Genomic DNA, 20,509 nt, shown 5'->3' with positions numbered 1-20,509 from the left:
GGCTCACTCAGTCAGTTGACTGTCTGCTTTCGGCTCAGGTCATGATCCCGGGGTTCTGGGATCAAGTCCCACATGGGGCTCCTTGCTCACCCGGGAGTCTGCTTTCTCCCTCTGCCTCTGGTGCGCACTCTCTCTCTCTCAAATAAATAAATAAAATCTTTAAAAGAAAATACATGTCGGGACACCTGGGTGGCTCGTTCGGTTCTGCGTCTGCCTTTGGCTCAGGTCATGATCCCAGGGTCCTAGGATCCAGTCCCACATCGGGCTCTTCACTCAGGAAGGAGCCTGCTTCTCCCTCTGCCTCCTGCTCTCCCTGCTTGTGCTCTCTCTCTCTCTCTGACAAACAAATAAGTAAAATCTTAAAAGAGAATAAAAAATAAATGTCAAATTAATGCTGAAAGCATGAACGAATGAATGGATTAGTGGCTACCCAGGTGGATAGTTCAAAAGACTAGAGGAAAGAGCATCAACTATTATATGAGGAATTTCCCCCATTTTCTGCTGGTCAGGACACCTAAGGACTTGTTGCTCAGAGCTCACTTCCTTTTTCTCTGGTTACTTCTCCTTCCCTAACACCCTGTGGCAACAGTGTCTGAGGGCTGGTTACTGTGTTGGTACAAGGCCATCCGGCTCCCCCACACGGCTGACTGGCCCAGGGCCAAGCACCTGACCCAAGCTTGACCAATGGACTCCTTCTCCAGGGCCTCTGAAACTGGGACCGGGAGAGATCAAGCTTCAGTCTGGCTGCTTTCTGTCAAGAGGGGCCTGAAAACTCCTAACTGTTGGCAATAGCGATTCTTTGCCGCATGGACGGGGGAGCAGAGAAAGCCAATCTGCCACATGGGGAGAGAAGAATGCAAACAGAGGAAGGAGAATGAAGAGTGAGAGGAAGGCTAGGCTTAGTTGCAAAAGCACGCCAATTCCAGCTCCCAGTTTGATCTGAGACCCAGCTGCAAGTCCAGCTTGGTCCCCACAACATACCCTTATGTTCTTTTTTTTTTTTTTAAGATTTTATTTTATTTATTTGAGAGAGAGCACGTGTGCACTCACACACAAGCGGAGGGGGGGCAGAGGGAGGGGGAACAGCAGACTCCCTGCTGAGCAGGGAGCCTGCTCCGGGGGCTCCATCCCAGGACCCTGAAATCATGACCTGAGCCCAAGGCAGACACTTAAGCAAGCCCCCCGGGCACCCCGACCCTATGTTCTTACAAGGAACGGGGTTTGAGCAAGGGTGTGCTGCCGCTGACTTGCGCTGGCTCATGGAAGCTTCTGGAACAGATTGCTCTGATGGCATCACAACGGAAAGGTCCTGCCACAGTGTTTACACCACAGCAAGTGGCAAATGCTACAAATCGGGGATCCCTCACTAAGAGATGGTTATTAAACATCTACAAGCATGCCACTGGGTTTACGACCGTTCCAGGGGTTTCTGTAACTTACAGCCCAAAGAGTCTTTTGGACTAAAACATCTGGGCAAACTCCTACTCATGCTTCAGGACCCAGTGCACCTCCTGTGAGAAGCTTCCCCTGGTGTTTGTGAGAAGCTGGTTCTCTACGTACTCACAGTGCCTAGGACACACCAGGAGATAATCCAGAACCCAGAGTTCTGTGACCCAGGCCAGGGGTAAATCAGACACCCCACCTAGGCAATAAGTGCCTTTTGCCTTAGAGTGAAGTCCATGTCCCTTAGCATGGCGGGCTGGCTGTCCAGCGGTGGCCCCCGCCATCCTGGCATCTCCAGGCTCTTTCCTGCCAGCTCCTCCCCTGCCCGCCCCATCCCCACCCCATCCCCAGCTCTCTGCCACCTCAACCTGTAGCCCAGAGTCTCTGCCCCAGGAGTGGTCAATGCCCTGGGGAATCTGATAAAGATCTCTTCGCCCCAGAGGACACACGCATGCAGAGGCACATACGTTTGCATCTGGTTTCAGGAGACTCATGGACAAATCTCTTCTTTTCTCTGAGGCCCTTCCTGGCTCCCACATCCCATGCGCCCCCGCTTTCCACCAAGCACAGCTCGATCTCATCACCCTGGATGCCTCTGCACTTTATTTCTGAGTCTTTTGCTATCGTGGGAGTTTCCCTGAAGAAGCACCTGTGAATGCCTACACAGGTGACTGAGGGATGACAGGTGTGTCCTGACACCCCAGTTCTCGTCATGAAATCGGGGTGCAGCTGCAGACACAGCCTGCTGTCTAAGCACAAAGGCGCGTCACTGGCGATGGCATCAACAGTGCTAAAGGGAGAAAATGCCAACCCAAGACAGGCGGGGACACACGCGGAGAATGAGGACCAGGGATCGCCGGAGCCTGTATATTCCTGGTACCGGTGACTCAGGTGTGGGGGCGCCTGGGGCAAAGGAGGAGGAGTCATGGGGAGAACCTAAACTTTGGGGTCCTAGGGATCCGGGTTCGGATTCTGGCTCTGTCACTAAGGCTTGTGACCTCGAGCAAGTCACTTTGTGTCTGAGCCTCCGTGTTCTCTTTACTGAGTCACTGTCAAGATTAAAAGAGACAGTGTCTATATGACGTGCCTGGGATACAGGCGATGGTCAGTAAAAGTTAACGTCCCCTTTTCTGTATTCCTGTCATGCTTGTCCCACGCAACAAAAAGCCACTCTGTCAAACTAAAGCCAAACATCAGAATCTCAGGGGCCTGGGATCAAGCCCTGCATTGAGCTTCCCTGCTCAGTGGGGAGTCTCCTTCTCCCTCTCCCTCTCCCTCTGCCCTCCTCCCTGCTTGAGCTCTCTCTCTCAAATAAATACATTTTTTTAAGTTTATATAAAAAAAAAACACCACTAAAGCCAAACAAGAAATTTATTGGCAAGAGAGGCAGAGGCTGCTTATTGTCCCTCAATTTCCGTTATTCCTTTCTTACCTGATAAGATAATTTTGAGTGAGGTGCATAGTTGCTCAGCTAAATACTACATTCCCCACCCCCACCTCCCTTGCAGATGGGCACGCCATGGAGACTATGTTCTAGAGGGTGGAATGTGACCAGAAGCGATACATATGACTTCTAGGTTAAGTCTTAAAAGGGAAGGCACATAGTTACCTCTTCCCTCTTTTCTCCTGTCCCTCTGGCTGGAGCAGAGATGTGCTGGCAGGAGGTGGAGCAGCCATACTGGCCCATGAGGCAGAAGAAGAGTATTGAGGAAAAATAAGACAGAAGGAGCCCTGGGCCCTGGTGACTTAGCAGAGGAGAAACAGCACGCCAGCTTAAGAGCTCAGAGAGCAAGAGAATTAAACTTGTATTTGTTTAGCCCATTGTCAATCTTTGGGTTTTGTTACAGCAGCCAAACCTATACTCTACCTAATACTCAATGCTATAGACTAAATATTTGTGTTCCTCTAAAATTCATAGGTTATCTTTTAAAATTCATATGCTAAATCCTAACTCCAGTATGATGGCCTGTGGAGGTGGGGACTTTGAGAGATGATAGGTCATGAGAGTGAAGCCCTCCTAATGGGATTAGGGCTCTACAGAGACACGAGATCGCTCCTTGCCCCTTCTACCATGTGAGAATAGAGCGAAAGGAGGCAAGTGGGCTTTCACCAGAAATGAAATCTGCCAGCACCTTGATCTTGGACTTCCCACCTTCCAGAACTATAAGAAATAAATTTCTGTTATTTATAAGACATCTAGTCCATATGGTATTTTTGGTATAGCAGCTGAACAGACTAAGACACTCAGTAAACTCCTCAATGGAGCTCACAGCCCCCCAAAAGAGCCCGATAAATATTTATATTGTTTTGGTTTTGACCACTGGGAGCTCATTCTGTTGGCTCTTGGGTTACTTGGATATACACATCTCATTTTATTTTTTGAATATTTCCTTACATTTGGCACAAGATGTTCTAGGCTCGGGGCACCTGGGTGGCTTAGATGGTTAAGCATCTGCCTTCGGCTCAGGTCATGATCCTGGGGTCCTCAGATCGAGCCCCGTGTCAGGCTCCCTGCTCAGCGGGGAGCCTGCTTCTCCCTCTCCCTCTACTGCTCGCCCTGCTTGTGTTCTCTCCCTCTCTCTGTCAAATAAATAAATTAAATCTTTTTTTTTTTTTTAAAGAGGTTTTGGGCTCATCTTGTGATTTCCACGTGTCAGCCTTGGAATTAGCCATTTAGTCATGAGTTTTAGCTGTGCTGGCGGAAATGGGGATTAGAAAGCAGACCCATGCTCTAGGTGTGCTCGGGGCTACGGAGGTGACAGTGCCTCTAGACTGTCTTGCAGCCAGAACTGGGAAATGTGTGTGTATGCGTGCGGGCACACATGCGAGTATAGACAATACAGGCATCTAATATCAATTTCTGTATCTTTGTATATATTTAAAAACCAAGAGTTTACGCCAACTTCTCCAGTTCTAACTCAACATACAGGGTTTCCTCTAGTCTTCCCCTTTTCCATAGGAAGTTACTCCCTTCTCCCACCGTGAGAAACGGGATCCCATTATCTTCACTCTATTTCCATGTTCCCTCAGTCCCCCTGCTGCGCAAACCAACCCCTTGACCACTCAGGCCCCTCCTCGGGCTGGCCCTGTCATGGCCTCAGCCTGACCAAGGACAGGGGGAAGGGACCAGATGCCTATTTTAACATCATTCCCTTTCCTTTCCTGCTGCTGAACAAATAGCCTCCTTGTTACAATGTGGCCTCCCACTTAGCTCGCTTATAGGTGCAGAACGAAATTTCTCTCCTGGAGAAAACATTTCCTCCTCATCCCTTCGCTACAGGAAGCTGGGATTGCATTTGCCTTCTGTTTGGAGAGAAAAACACACTAATTACAAGGGGTGCCTTTGGGTGCCGGGGTCGCTCAGTTGGTGAAGCATCTGCTTCAGCTCAGGTCATGATCCCAGGGTCCTGGGATCGAGTCCCGCATCTCCTTCTGCCTGCCGCTCCCCCTGCTTGTGTGCTCTCTCTCTCTGTCAAATAAATAAAAATCTTTAAAAATAAGAAAATATTTTTTTTTCTTTAAAAGGGGCACCTTTGCAGGAAGACGCTGGAGGCACAAAGCCTGGATGTTTCTCCAGCACTAGCGTGGGCTGGGGGTTCTCTCCCTACTAGGCAGCCTGACGCCCAGGCAGCTGTTCTTTGAGAGTATCCAGCTGACCCCCTTCTCACCCTCTGACCCCATCCTCAGTTACGACCACAGGAACAAAACAAATATATGTGCCAGGTGTTGTGCTGGAGGATTTGTATAACTTATCTCTTCTAGTCCTCACAGCAATATTAGGGGAGGCGCTGGTATGGTCCCCATTTCACAGATGAGAATAGTGAGTCTTAGAGAAGGGACGGAAACTGCCCAAGGTCACATGACAAGTGTCAAGGCAGGACCTGAACCCCGGCCAACCAGCTCTCCTGGCCTGCTTCGGCCCGTGACCCCTCATGTCACCTGCACCTGTCGGGCTGAGGCTGCATGTGTTCTGGCTAGTTCTGGCTTTGTCCAGGAAATAAAACTCTGGGCTCACAAAAGATGTCTGTGCAGGGGGCCCTGAGTGGCTTAGTTGATAAAACGGCTGCCTTCAGCTCAGGTCATGCTCCCAGGGTCCTGGGACTGAGGCAGATCAGGTTCCCTGCTCAGCGGGGGGGGGGGGGGGGTCTCCCTGCTCATGCTCTGTCTCACACACTCTCTCTTTTTCAAATAAATAAATAAAATCTTTTTTAAAAATGTCAGTGGCAAGCTTTTTAAAAAGTGCTAGGGACACCTGGGTGACTCAGTGGGTTAAGTGTCTGACTCTTGATTTGGGTGCAGGTCATGATCTCAGAGTCCTGGGATGGAGTCCTGGGTTGGGCTCAGCACTCAGCAAGGAGTCTGCTTGTCGATTCTTCTTCTTTTTTTTTTTTTTTAATTTATTTGACAGAGTGAGACAGCCAGCGAGAGAGGGAACACAAGCAGGGGGAGTGGGAGAGGAAGAAGCAGGCTCCTAGCGGAGGAGCCTGATGTGGGGCTCGATCCCAGAACGCTGGGATCACGCCCTGAGCCGAAGGCAGACGCTTAACGACTGCGCCACCCAGGCACCCCTGCTTATCGATTCTTTCTCTCCCTCTGCTCACGCTCTCTCTCTCTAAAATAAATAAATAAATCTTTAAAAAATAATTTTAAAAAGTGCTATTATGTGATATTTAACACAGGAAAAAAGTATCATACGTATGTAAGTTAGAAAGCATAATAATAATAAAACACTCCCATGCCCCTAAACCTACCTTTCAACCTAAAAATTCACTAACAAGTTTAAAAAAAAATAACTTAATCCTTTATATTTTTAGAGATCTGTTGCGTTTCCGAAATGCAAAACCTTTTTCAGTGTAATCTCCTCACTGGAAACTTGTATATCCCCCGTGCCTTAACCAGCTGCCTCCCTCTGTCATTCTTTCTCTGAGGGGAAGGTCCTGGACTACTGTGTGTTTATTTTATTTTATTTTTACAAATTTTTAATTATTTTTTAAAGATTTCATTTATTTATTTGAGAGAGAGAGAGAGAGCGAGAGGGGGAGAGCAGGAGCGGGGAGGAGGGGCAGAGGGAGAGGGAGAAGCAGACTCCCCGCTGAGCAGGAAGCCTGACGCAGGACTCGATCCCAGGACCCGGGGATCATGACCCAGAGCCGAAGGCAGCCGCTCCACCAACTGAGCCTCTGTTTGTTTTGAAAAATCACACTTTCATCAGCAAATCCTGTGGTTTTACTCTCAAAATACATGTGACCACCTCTCACCACTCCCCTAACCCAAACTACTGTCATAGTTGGACCATGCAGGGCCTCCCTACCTCCTCTCCACTGGGCAACTGCAGCGAGCTTCCGCAAAGGGTGGGTGGGAATCAGATTGTATCTCTCCCCAGAGTGGTCCTGGCACTTGGGACGTGCCGGTCATGACAGCTCAATCCTGAGCAGGCACAGGGTTCTTGGTCCCTGCATGGCTGACCAGGCCTTCCAGTGCCCCTTCCTTCCTTCCTTCCTTCCTTCCTTCCTTCCTTCCTTCCTCCCTTCCTTTTCTTTCTCTCTTTTTTCAAGATTTTATTTTTAAGTAATCTCTACATCCAACCTGGGACTCGAACTCACATCCCCGAGATCACATCACACTCTTCCAACTGAGCCAGCCAGGTGCCCCTTCCAGCGCTCCTTGGGATGGGTGTTCCTCTCTCTTTCAACTCTGATGTCTTCACACTCACTGTTCCTTCTGCCTGGAACACTGTGCCTCAGATATGCTCTTGGCTCCTTTCTTCCCCCTGCAGGCCCTGTGCTCATTTGCACATTTGCCCAAATCCTCCTTTTATAATATTCACAGTGTGAAATAAATTCACAGATAACGAAATCTCCTTAAGCCCAAACTTAAAAAAAAAACAAAAAAAATAGGATATACTGTAATTTAAGAGAGAAATAAAATAAAGTCAATATTTAATAATTAAATATGTATTTTAACATAAATGTTCTGGCAGCAGTCTGCTTTTATACCTAGAGGTATTGTAAATGTGACAGTGACAGATATGATATGTTGACTCAAATTCCACAAGGATGTGATTTCTTAAAACAGTGACCAACCCTTGGTGGAGTCCCAAGCAAAACAAAGTATAACTTTCCCTCTGTATACATGGTTCTTGAATTCCTGAAGATGCACGGAGTGATAACTCTGTGTACAAAATACTTTGTGCTTAATCATAAAACCAAGTTAGGTTCCAGGCTTGTATTATAGGTATATTATAAGCAGATTTTTCACCTACATGGATGTCTGTTGGAGCATTCTAGAGTCGCACGAAGGGGGTTAGTCTTCAACCCTTCATCCTTTCATCTGTCTTGTGCATCCGAGAATGTCTGGTGTCCCTGACACAGGGCAGCTAAATAGTGCGTTCCCCCCATGAGACAACCCCGGACATTTCCTAAATGTCCGCTAGGCGTCGCTACTGCCCAGAGAGAACCGTAGCTGGGCCTCCGTTTTATTTTTCTTGGCATCCACCATTCCCTCCCTGATCTTGTAGACGACATTTTCCCCTCTTTTTTGGGGTCTCTGTGGTGCCCGTTTTCAATACTAGAATGTGAGCTGCAGGAAGGCGGGGCTTTGTCTCTCTCACGGACGCACACCCAAGGCCTAGAACAGCGCCTGGAACACGTGGGCGCTCCGCGAAGTAGTGGGTATAGGAGTTGTGTCCAGGATCGCCCTGATTTCGATCCCTAGACCCCTACCTTACAGTGTGTTCGGGATCAACTCAAAGAGGAGACAAGCTTTGGAAGTCAAAGTCAACTTACATCCAGCCCCCAACTTTGTACAACATTGAGATTTTTGTATCTATTTTTAAAGATGTAATTAATTAATTAATTAAGAGAGAGGTGGGGGAGGGGCAGAGGGAGAGAGTCTTAAGCAGGCTCCCTGCTGACCTGAGCTTAAACCAAGGGGTGGATGCTTAACCGGCTGTGCCACCCAGATGCCCCCCACATTGAGATTTTTAACAGAGTGACAACCACCACCAACCCTTTCATGGCTCAAATCATATTTTAAGCAAGTCTTAGAATAATAACAACAGTCAGTGTTATTCACTAGATGTGAATCACATGCCCAGCCTTGGTCAAGACAAGGATCATCTCTTTTGATCTTCTGGGAAATCCCTTGAGGGAGGTGCTATAGTTACCCCCATTTTACAGATGGGGAAACTGAGACTCAGTAGAGAGGCTGGCAAATGTTCTCAATGCCCTTCACCCAACCAAGTGTGAGGCCTGAGTTTTGAACCCCAGGCACTCCCTGTCCACACGTGGAGGTATCCACTCCTCTCGAAATGCTCTGGGGGGCACAGAGCAAAAAGTCTGGCTCAGGAACGAGAGACCTGGGTTCAAGGTGTTGTCTTGCCACTAACTTGCCACGTGACATTGGGCAGGCCACTTGGGTAGGCCTCCTTATCTGGGAAGTGAGGGGGTAGAGCCTGTCAGGGAAGCTACTGACTGGCAGCCACATGCGTAGACGTGTTGCTGTCTACTTCAAGAAAAGGAAAAAGACTTTGCCTTGAGGCAGCCAGGGGAGCCCAGGGGGGCTCAGGTGGGCCTGGTACTGGCTCAGGGGGCAGCACCCCGCAGGAGGCAATGGGTCCCTTCTGGCCTGGAGATAGAAGACCAGAGGGGAGGCGGGCTGTGGGTGGGATGGCTGGCTTCTCTCTGAAGGGCGGCCCAGAGGGCGGTGGAGCTGTGCTGGGTTTCCACGAGTCCCCAGGATACCTGGTGCTCCTGACCAATGGTCAGAGTCCAGGAGAAAGGTCAAGGTTCACACCGCGTTCACACCGCAGAAGGCAGAGGGGAGGCTCCTCAGAGCGTTCCCAGTCTTAGGTTAGAAGATAAAAACTGCTGAGTCCACCCAAGGGAGTTGGAGGATGGGCATGAGAGGCAGAAGCACTTTCTGGAAGTCAGGGTGTGGATGCAAAATGGGTTTCCCTGGTTGCGGGGAGCATTCTGGGTGAGAAGACCCGTCCGAGAGCTTCCAGCAGGGAAGGTCCTTAGGGGCCTTCCACACCAACACATTGAGGAGATAGTCCCTGACATCTCTCTCAGATCGACCTCTCCCCAGGGGCCCCCATGGTCTGCATGTTAAGGCTAAGTGCTTTTTCTCTCTCCGCACTGGGCCTTGAAAATCCTCGAGGGGCTTTTCCTCAGGGGTGACAGGAAAGAAGCCGCTCTGACCCTCTTCCACCAACCCCTCTGGGCCCAGTGCTGCCTGGATATTTCTGGCTTTCCCAGAAGAAAACAAATCTTTACCCACTAATGTAAGCCGGCAAAATCTTTACCCAACAAAACAAACAAACCAACTCTTCTAGGCCTTGCTTGCCCATCTTCCCAAATATGACATTGGGGATTATGCCTTTGGAGTCCAATCCACACGGATAATCCCACTCCCAGGAGCAGAGGAGGGACTAAGCCCAGGTGGCAGATAAAGGTCACATTCGCACTGAGGTGGCTTGAAAAATTGGATGGGGCTCTTCAGGGGAGGGCTGCCAGATAAACTACAGGAGGCCCAGGAAAATTGGCATCTCCTACAAAACCCAAATTAAAAAAAATGTATAATATATCCTGGGACGCCTGGGTGGCTCAGTCGGGTAAGCATCTGACTCTTGATTTCAGTTCAGGTCTTGATCTCAGGGTCGTGAGTTCAAGTCCCACATTGAGCTTCATGCCTGGCGTGGAGCCTATATACACACATACATGCATACATACGTACATGCATGCACTCATACAAACATAAATAAAATAAAAGTATATCCCACAACCTATCTGGGGTATACTTATACTAAAAAAAATTTATTCTCTGTGTATTGGAGATACCAGTGTAACTGGGCTTCCTGTATTTTAATTTGTTCAGTCTGATAACCTTGGGGACTGCGTGTAAATAAATACGGTAAGCAACCAGGGCTAACCGGTGTCTTTAAAACGCGTGAGCCCTAGTCAAAGGACCACCTGGGTAATTCAGGTCATTTACATATGAAGATGCGGCCCCATTTGCACTAGAAAAAACAGATCCTGAAATGGCTGCTCTCAGAGCCAGAATCACAGTTTTAAAAGCTTCCCGGGAAGCCCCAGTCAGCATTAGCCTTTGGAAATTCCTTTGACGTTTTGCTGCTGAAGGAGCTGGACCCGTTATTCCCCTCCGAGGAGTCGTTTCCAAGGACGGCCCCATAAGGGAGCAGTAGGGATGGAGACACCCAGCACGGTCTCGAAGTCTTGCTAACAGGTCCGTGGCGGTCCTGGACTTGGGCGAGTTGCTTGCTTAGTCCTCACAATCAGACTGAAACCGGAGAGTAAGTCTGGTGTCCAGTTATCAGGGGACTAGTGAAGTGGGTCGGAGGCCTCATCACCAGGCAGAATGGTAGGTCATTAAAACTAACGACTATTAAGGCTGTTCCAACAAAGAGGATTTTTTTATGAAGATTTATTTATTTGCTTGAGAGAGAGAGAGGGAGGGAGGGAGAGCACGCACGAGCAGGGGGAGGGGGTGAGAGAAACTCAAGCAGGTTCCACACTCAGCACGGAGCCGACTCGGGGCTCAATCTCATGACCCTGAGATCACGACCTGAGCCCAAACCAACAGTCAGGCTTGACTGACTGCCCTGCCCAGGCGCCCCCCCCCCAGCAAAGAGCATGCTTCATGAATGGGGTGAACACGGAATAAACCATTAAAATAAAACTTGTTACCTGTTTCTAGAGAAGATGCTGGAAGGGAAATCCATGCTAACTGTGACCGTTAGTTTCTGCTTCCACGGGTCTCTTTTTTTTTTCCAAAAATCCTTTACTGAGTGTGTATTAATTTTATTTTTAACACACAAAACCCAACTAAAAAAGTCTTCTCCAGTCCCTCCTTTCTTCCCAGGTAGCCATAGTGGAATCCAGAATCTACCCCAGGTCATCCCACAGTGGCCTCCACTGTCTTTCTCTCACCCACACTCCGTCCTTTCCGCTAAACTCAAAATAATATTTAATAAATGCCTCTTAGGTACCAGGCCCAGGCCTGCCACAGAGCAGTTGGAATCTGGAGTTGAGAAACACTCAGAGCCTGCCCGAGGGTGTTCCAGCCCCGTGCTTTCATGAAGCACCTGCTAATTAGCCACACAAGACTCACCTCCTCAAGGAAGCCTTCCAGGATACCCTCTCCTCCTACGTCCATAGAGCTCCCGACGTACTTACCTGATTTTCCCACTAGGTCATGAGCTTCTTGAGGCCAAAGCCTGTGTCTCTCTCCTCTGCCTCCCCAGAGAGCGTGACTGGCCTCAAGGGATGTTTGCTATGTGAACGCTTCCTACATCCCACACACGCATGCAGGTAGTGGAGGGTGCCTCGCCCTCTTTGGTTCGTCATTTTACTTTTCTTAGTCATCGGCTTGCTTTCTTCAAGCCTGGCCTAACGTAGCCTCCAGAGGACTCAGAGCTGCCACACAGAGATACCCGAGAAAGGGGAAGCTTCCTCTCGCCTCGCCTCACCCGTCAGCGCCTTCTCGTTCATTCACGGACTTGAGTCGATCCGCAGAAATCTTGGACGAGCAACCGGCTGACGTACTGTTAAACGCCTCTATAAAAGCAACTTTATACAGGGTCCGATGTAGCATAGTTGGAGGGTAAAACAGGAGTCATTTAAGTGTAAAAAAAAGAAGAGTGGAGAATTGACAAACCCGCGACATTGAGAGCAGGGCTCAGCAAACCTTTTCTGGCAAGGGCCAGATGTAAACATTCTCAGCGCCGCAGGCTGCCCGGTTCCCGTGGCGATGACGCAGCTCTGTAATCGCGGCAGGAGCCGGGCCGTGGACAAGACAGCAAAGAATGGGCGGCTCTGTGCCAAGAAAACTTGATTTGTGGGCACTGAAATCCCAATTTTGTGTAGTTTTCACAGGTCACGAATTCTTCTTCTTTGGATTTTTCCCCCCCAACCATTTAAAAATGGGAGAACCAGGGGCACCTGTGGGACTCAGTTGGTCAAACATTCGACTCTTGATTTCGGCTCAGGTCACCTGATCTCAGGGCTGTGTGATCGAGCCCCACATCAGACTCGGTGCTGAGCGTGGAGTCTGCTTCAGATTCTCTCCGTCCTTCCCACTGCTCGCTCGCTCTCAAATAAATAAATAAATAAATGAATAAAATCTTAAAAAAAAAAAAAAAAGAAAGAAATGAAAATGGGAGAACCATTCTTAGCTGCTGGGCTGTACCCAAACCAGCGGAGGGTAGGGTTTGGCCAGGCTCCGGTTCGCTAGTCCCCGGTGTATAGCTCGGACTCAGGGGTCAGTTCCAGCCTCCCCAGGCACTCTCAGCCCCTTGGTGTCCTCAGGTGTCAAATGGGAGGACTTGGCTGTGGCCCCGGCAACACTCCTACAAAAGGATCCTTATGAAGACTGCATGTGATGTTGCGTGTACACAGTCAGAGCCTTATAAATGCGTGCGTGGTGGCTATTTCTTTTTTTTACTTTTATTTTTTTTTCCTTCCAGCACTTTCTCTATTTAAAATTAGAAAAGGGGCGCCTGGGTGGCACAGCGGTTAAGTGTCTGCCTTCGGCTCAGGGCGTGATCCCAGCGTTATGGGATCGAGCCCCACATCAGGCTCCTCCGCTATGAGCCTGCTTCTTCCTCTCCCACTCCCCCTGTTTGTGTTCCCTCTCTCGCTGGCTGTCTCTATCTCTGTCAAATAAAAAAATAAAATCTTTAAAAAAAATAAAATTAGAAAAAAAAAGTTTTTATTAAGCTTTTTATTTTGGGGCGCCTGGGTGGCTCAGTTGGTCAGGCATCTGCCTTTGGCTCAGGTCACGATCCCATGGTTCTGGGATTGAGTCCCGCCTTGGGTTCCCTGCTCAGTGGGGAGTCTGCTTCTCCTCTGCCACTCACCCCACTCGTGTTCTGCCTCTCTCATGAGCTCTCTCTTTCAAATAAATACAATCTTTTAAAAAAAAGTTTTTTATTTATTTATTTATTTATTTCTTCTTTGATTTATTTATTGGACAGAGACAGCCAGCGAGAGAGGGAACACAAGCAGGGGGAGTGGGAGAGGAAGAAGCAGGCTCATAGCGGAGGAGCCTGATGTGGGGCTCCATCCCGTAACGCTGGGATCACGCCCTGAGCCGAAGGCAGAAGCTTAACCACTGTGCCACCCAGGCGCCCCTGTTTTTTTTTTAAATTCCAGTACAGTTAGTGTTTAACACATTAGTTGCAGGTGTATGATACAGTCATTGAACAATTCTCTACGTTACTCAGTGCGTGTCATAAGTGCACTTATTTTTTTTTTAACTGTAAAGGATACTGCGTAGCTGATTATAAAGGATGCTGCTGCTGCTGATTTTATGATTGATTTCTCCCCATGGGCTGGGAGAGTGCAATCGTTCTCAATCCCCACATGCGTCCTAGTATCTGTGGGCAGACTGTTTCATTTCTTGTATTTCTTTATGTTGATCTCGGGAGCAGACGATCTTAAGAATTGTGGTCTTCATTTCATTGCACATTATCGTCACTGCAGCGTGCAAGAGGCCGCTTTTGTTTATTTATTTATTTTTTTTTTTTTTTTTTTTTAAAGATTTTATTTATTTATTCGACAGAGATAGAGACAGCCAGCGAGAGAGGGAACACGAGCAGGGGGAATGGGAGAGGAAGAAGCAGGCTCATAGCAGAGGAGCCTGACGTGGGGCTCGATCCCATAACACCGGGATCACGCCCTGAGCCGAAGGCAGACGCTTAACCGCTGTGCCACCCAGGCGCCCCCGCTTTTGTTTATTTTTTGAGTCCGACTCTCCCACCACGTAAGAATTCTGATCCACTGGTCTGGGGTGGGGCTGGGACAGAGGTATGTGCTTTCAAAAGGTCTTCAGTGAGTCTCTTGTGCAGCCAGGGAACCACGGAATTCGTGTTCTATTACAGTTGCTAGTATCCCGCTCGTCAAAGTCACCGGGCCCCTCCAGGCCCGCTGAATCTGGGAGAAGATTCCAAGGGATTCTTGTGCTCATTCAAGCTGAAGAAGTCATATGTCATGTGTGGGTAATGCTTCCCTTTCTGCAATTGACATGTGCTTGAAAGTGGCATTGGAGGAAGATGCTGGAGATGGAATCCTATTTTCGACACAAAGGCATCGGGTGCTGGTAAAACACCAACCATTGAGGTACATGGGCTGTGAACTTGTTTTTCTTTCTCTCTCGCTCTCTCTTTTTTTTTTTCCTTTTCCTTTTTCTCTTCTTTAATTTAGGTTTCTGGTAAAGCAAGGTCCCTCTGCAGTTCTCTGTCTGGCAGAGCCCAGAGGGCGGGACCGTGCCAGGAAAAGCAATCTAGGACTCGAAAGGCCACCAGGGGCCTCTTTCCCCATGACCCCAGAGAGTGGACGTCACTGGGGCTCACGGGGCTGCCAAGGGTGGGCTGTGGATGGCATTTCTTAATATAGTTAGTCAATAACTATGTTTTCTAAGTGCCACAGAGGACTAAAGGAATGTCACTAAATGTCTGGCATGGAGGGAACTGATGGCTTGCAGAGGGACATTTCCCAGGCCTTGGAAGGAGAACAGATATTGTAGAAGGGGGTTTTCATGGAGACAAATCCCCACGCACAGGCCCGGTCACTGCTTTTTTACCACTTTGGCTTTGGGTCTGAATTCAGTGGTGTAGTCACAGGCCAAGGAGGCTCTGGCCTGGCGATCCTTGGAGCTGGGCGCTGCTCGGCTTGCGGGCAGAGCTGGCTGCTGCCGCCTTTCTCCCTCTGCCTCGGTTTATGAGCCGGGATAAAGGGTGTGTGGCCGCAGCTAGCTGCATTTCGAAATGGGATTACACTGCCTTGTTTCTGTATTTCCTTCCTTCTTTCCTCTGGAGGTCTTGAAAAGAAGGTTCCTGCCCTCCACCCCTCTTGGCCACTTCCCACAGTAACAGAGAAGGGTAGGAAAAGCCCAGCATGGGGTTCAGGCCCCCCTCTGCCATCACCGTGTGACTTTAGTGGGGCATTTCTCCCTGGAGGTCCTCATTCGCTATAAGGGGAAACCCACACTCCCCTCTTTGCAGGCTGGCTGCAGAAGTCCTTCATGCAAAGTACGGAGCAGCTCTCTGCAGACCACGCTCTGGGGCTCGGCAGCTGCGTCTCCTCTCAATGACCATCTCTTGACTTGCACCAGCTCCCTCCCACTACACCTGCAATGCCACTTTCCATCTCTCCTACCCCCCTTTCCCGGGGGATGACAGCTGACTGAAGAGTTTGATCCGTTTTGCAACTCCTGAGGAAATCGTTGATTTGGGCAAAATGATCATTTGGTGTTCAAATCAAAGGAGGTGTGTCCTTGGGGTGCCCGGGTGGTGCAGGCAGTTAGGAGTAAGACTCTTGATTTCAGCTCAGGTCCTGATCTCAGGGTCATGGGATCGAGCCTGGTGTTGGGTGTGGAGTCTGCTTGAGATTCTTTCTCACCCTCCCTCTGCCCCCTCATCGCCACCGCGCGTGTGCGGGCTCTATTAAAAAAAAAGTGTGTCAGCAAGGGAATGGACAACAAAATTGTGGCATATTCACCCAATGAAATAAGACATTAAGGGGGTAATTTCTTCTTCTTCTTCTTTTTTTTTTTTTTAAGATTTTTATTTGTTTATTTGACACAGAGAGGGACAGCGAGCACAAGCAGGGGAGTGGCAGGCAGAGGGAGAGGGAGAAGCAGGCTCCCCGCTGAGCAAGAAGCCGGATGTGGAATTTGATCCCAAGACCCTGGGATCATGACCTGAGCCTAAGGCAGACGCTTAACTGACTGAGCCACCCAGGGGCCCCAGGGGAAATTCTTGATACACAGAACAGTACATAAGCGTCTCACAGAGAATAGGACTCCATGAAGGAAGATGCGGACAAATCCAGAAGGTTGGCCCTTCTGCAGGACAATCGACCTAGTCTCTTTCACAAGGTGAACCGGTCAAGGTCGGAAGAGATCAGGTATCTCACAACCAAAGGCAATGTGAGGTCTCAGTTTGGATCCTGGTTTGGACAAACCAGTGGTAAGGGAAACTTTGAGAGGCAATTAGGGGCATTTAAATATGGATCCAGTTTTAGATGACGGTAAGGAGTTGTTTTTCATGTTTTATTTATTTTTTAAAATTTAAAATTTTGATTTATTTTTAATTTATTTTCTAATTTTTAAAAAAAGTAGGGTTCCCACCCAGCGCAGAGCCCAATGTGGGTCTTGAACTCATGACCCTGAGATCAAGACCTGAGCTGAGATCAAGAGTCACTTAACCTGCTGAGCCACCCAGGCACTCCATATTTCCTCTGTTTTATAGTATAATAATGCTAACGTGGTTCTATTAGAAAATATTACTTTAAAAAGTTGCATACTGAAGACAGTTCTGATTCATTTTCAGCTTGGTGAAGGTCAAGCCAGTCCACAGCAGTGCCTTTCAACAGGGAATGGAGTTTTATCGGAAATCTGCTGTGTGCCAGCCCTTTCTATATTTTCTCATTTCACAATAGTCATGTGATTTTCCTTTTTGTAACTATTTTTAATTGAAAAAGTAATACATGTTTGATGAAAAATATTATGATTGCCAAACAAATATGCTATGTAATACGAGACCTCTCTCACTGCAGGGACCCCGTTCTCCCAGTCCCTTTCCCCAAAGGCAACCACCGTAAACGGTTTCTTGTGCACCTTCAGAAAAAAGACATTCTCTGTCCCCACAAACATACCTATGGATGTGTGGTCCCCTCCTTTTGTACTTGGTGGCAGCCTACCATCGATACCGAATTACACTTGTTTTGTTTTTGACTTTGCATATCTGAGAGACTCTTCCATACTCAGCCATATGAAGGCCACCAATGGCCTCCGACTGTCAGGTCCCAGGCCACATGTCCGTCTTTCCACTGTGCTACCAGCTGATGCTCTTTCCTCCTGGAGCACCTGTCTCATGGGGCTCTCAGGGCCAGGACTCTCCTGGTTTTCCTCCTGTCCCTCCAGCATATTTGCTGGCCCCTCTGCTCCTCCCTGACCTCGGAACACTGTCATACCCCTGAGGCCCATCCTTGAACTTTTCTCTACCTCCGCTCACACCCTTGCTGACCTCACTCAGGCTCCTGGTTTTCGGTACCATCTCTGCTCCGACAACTCCTGATTTTATATCTCTAGCTTGAGTCATATGCCCCTGAACCTTATCAGCTGGCCTACTTGATGTCCCTCAGATGTCAGACACATGTCTCAAACCTAAACTGTTCAAAACAGGACTTCTGAAGTAGTCCCCAAACCCTCGCCTCTTGCTGTCTTCCCCATTTCGATTGTTGGTAGCTCCATTTTTTTCCAGCTGCCCAGGCCAAAAACCTCAGACATCCAAGCTTTCTCTCTTGCGCTCAATCCCGTATCCCACTTACCAGCAAATCCCACTCTCTTCCTTCAAGTGATACCTGGAAAGTGACCACTTCTGACCGCCCCCACTGCTCTGGCCTGGGGCTGGGCCACCATCATTCCCTGCCTAGAGTACTGCAGATGAATCTTAACGGGTGTCTCTCGGCTCTCCTTTGCTGCCCCACCCAGTGTCTCTGGCACCGGCAGCAGTGTCCCGGGGAAAACAGACAAGGTCCTGTGCTCCTTCTAGGGAATCCTGTCTTGTTTGGAGTAGAAGGCCTGCACCGTGGCCCAGGAGCCCTGCGTGATCTGGCTGTTCTCTCTCTGGGTTTTCCTCCTACCCCCTTCCTTTGCTCATTTTGCTCCAGCCAGACTGGCCTCCCGACTATCCTTTGTCAACACTCAGGCCCGAGCCTATGTTAGGGAATTTGCTGTCCTCTCCCTGAGAGCCCTTACCCCAGATATCCGCACCACTTGGCTGCTCACCTTTGTCACATTTTTGCTCAAATGTTGCCTTCCAGTGGATGGCCACGCAATTAAGATCACAGTCCACCATTTCCTTCTCCCTGAGCATGTCTTACTGCCCGTCTGTGGCGTGTATCTCTTGTGTAATATACTACACAGTTTATTTACTTATTTCGTATATTCTTTGTCCACCGCAGGAGAACATAAGCTCCGTGAGGGTTGAGATTTTGCGATTCTCATTACTCTGGTATCCCTAGCGTCTAGAACAGTGCCTGGTACATAGTAGGTGGTTCTTATTTAGTGAATGAATGAATGAGCTGGTGTTATTCTATTTCACCATGATGATTCTAGCTAAGGAGGCTCTCCACCCAAGGTGGGGGTTGAACTTACGAGCCCGAGATCAAGAGTTGCGTACTCTACCGACTGAGCCAGTCAGGTGCCCCCTATTCGATTATTTTAATGGCTGCAGAGGTCTGCTGTGTGGAGGTGTGGTAAGAGCAGCATGGCGGTGGCTGGCACTCAGAGGGCATGTCTGATATAGTCCTTCATGAACTTAGCTCCTTTACAGATTTTTAGTTCTTTACACATTTACACCCATCTAAACTTCTTAGTGATCTTATGAGCTAGGTTTGATAGTCAATCCCATTTATTTTATTTTATTTTATTTTTTTTAAAGATTTTATTTATTTATTTGACAGAGATAGAGACAGCCAGTGAGAGAGGGAACCACAAGCAGGGGGAGTGGGAGAGGAAGAAGCAGGCTCCCAGCAGAGGAGCCTGACGTGGGGCTCGATCCCGTAACGCCAGGATCACGCTCTGAGCCGAAGGCAGACGCTTAACCACTGTGCCACCCAGGTGCCCCCCATTTATTTTACCTTTAAAGGTTTTATTTATGAGATCGAGAGATAGAGAGAGAGAGAGTGTGTGTATGTGTACTGGGGGGGAGGGACAGAGGGAGAGAATCTCAAGACAACTCGCCGTTGAGCACCGAGCCAGATAGGGGGCTCGATCTCACAACCCTGAGATCCTGACCTAAGCCGAAACCCAGAGTCAACGCTTAACCAACTGAGCCACCCAGGCACCCTTTACTTTATTTTTAAATTAATTTTTGGTGTCCCATTTGATAGATTGTAAAACTGAGGTTCAGACAGGTTTGTTAATTTGCCCACAGTCACACAGATACTAAATGGTCCCGCAAGCCTGGCTGCATGTTGAACCAGCGCATTGAATGACTTGTGCCAAACCGGTGCAGAATGGGTAGGACCAGGACCTCCTTAACCAGTCTCCTACTAATAGACACCATCTTGTGGTTCTCAGATGAGGTAAACCAGGCTGCAAGAGGTTAAGAACATTGCTCCATGCCCGTCAGCCATTCTAGGTCTGAAGTCTCAATCATTTCATTTTCTCACTTCCCAAAGCCCACATCTCCCCCAGGAGAAGGACTGGGATTAGGAGGGCTTCCAGGTGGCCAACCTCTACCCCTTGGCAGTGACCTTCCTCCCCAAGGCCCTCCCTCTCCTGCAGCTGGCTTTGACCTCCGCAATAATCCTCTCCCAGATGGCCCCAGGCCATGGACACACACTAGACCAATTAATCCCTTAATGGTCCATCTGCCTCCCAGAGGGAATGTAGATGTCTCCAGGTTCCTGTTCTGGAGTTTTCCCACTTTTGCCTCTTACCTCGAGAGGTCAGGGATCGCCTGGGGGGACTAACCTGACATTCATTTATCCATTCACTTTTTTTTTTTTTTAAAGATTTTATTCATTTATCTGGGAGAGAAAGAGTGCTCACATGAGGGAGAAGCAGACGCTAAGCGGGGAGCCCCGTGCAAGGCTCCATCCTGAGCTGACGTCAGCTGCTTAACTCACTGAGCCACCCAAGCGCCCCTATCTGATCACTTCATGGGCACTTCTGCGCAGGGCACTGTGAGAAGCAATTGGACTTCATTTGAATCCAAACAGAACCCAGACTCTCAGCCAGGAGGATATGCTATTGTGTTATCAGATGCGTAGAGGGGTGAGAAGACAAAAACACAGTTCCTGCCCTCGAGGGGGGATCACAGTTAGTGATGGACAAACAGCAGTCAGGTAAGAGTCCCAGTGTGATTAGCGTCCTGGTCACTGAAGTACGTGCAGGGAACTAGATGGTTGAGATGCCAGCAAGGGACCCCTGCGCTGGGAGCTGGTGGATGGATGAGTTAATAAGCAAAAAGAGGGAAGAACATACCAGAAGAATGGACTGAATGTAAGAGCCCTAGGAACAGCAGGCATCGCAG

At 48.8% G+C, this 20,509-nt stretch overlaps 1 long non-coding RNA gene across 1 annotated transcript in view; it reads left to right on the top strand.

Annotated features, from left to right (window-relative positions):
- The window catches only part of LOC105239569, a 42,547-nt gene extending 23,672 nt beyond the window's left edge, over positions 1–18,875 (top strand). Inside the window, exons 5-7 of the long non-coding RNA XR_002143628.2 lie at positions 14,345–14,582; positions 15,467–15,730; positions 16,796–18,875. This is a non-coding gene — a long non-coding RNA (uncharacterized LOC105239569). The remainder of the gene's footprint in view (positions 1–14,344; positions 14,583–15,466; positions 15,731–16,795) is intronic.
- The last annotated feature ends 1,634 nt before the right edge of the window (positions 18,876–20,509 follow it).

The sequence above is a fragment of the Ailuropoda melanoleuca genome, chromosome 14 (assembly GCF_002007445.2).
Source record: "Ailuropoda melanoleuca isolate Jingjing chromosome 14, ASM200744v2, whole genome shotgun sequence".
In the NCBI taxonomy this organism is placed as follows: Eukaryota; Metazoa; Chordata; class Mammalia; order Carnivora; family Ursidae; genus Ailuropoda; species Ailuropoda melanoleuca.
This window is presented reverse-complemented; position numbering and strand designations above follow the sequence as displayed.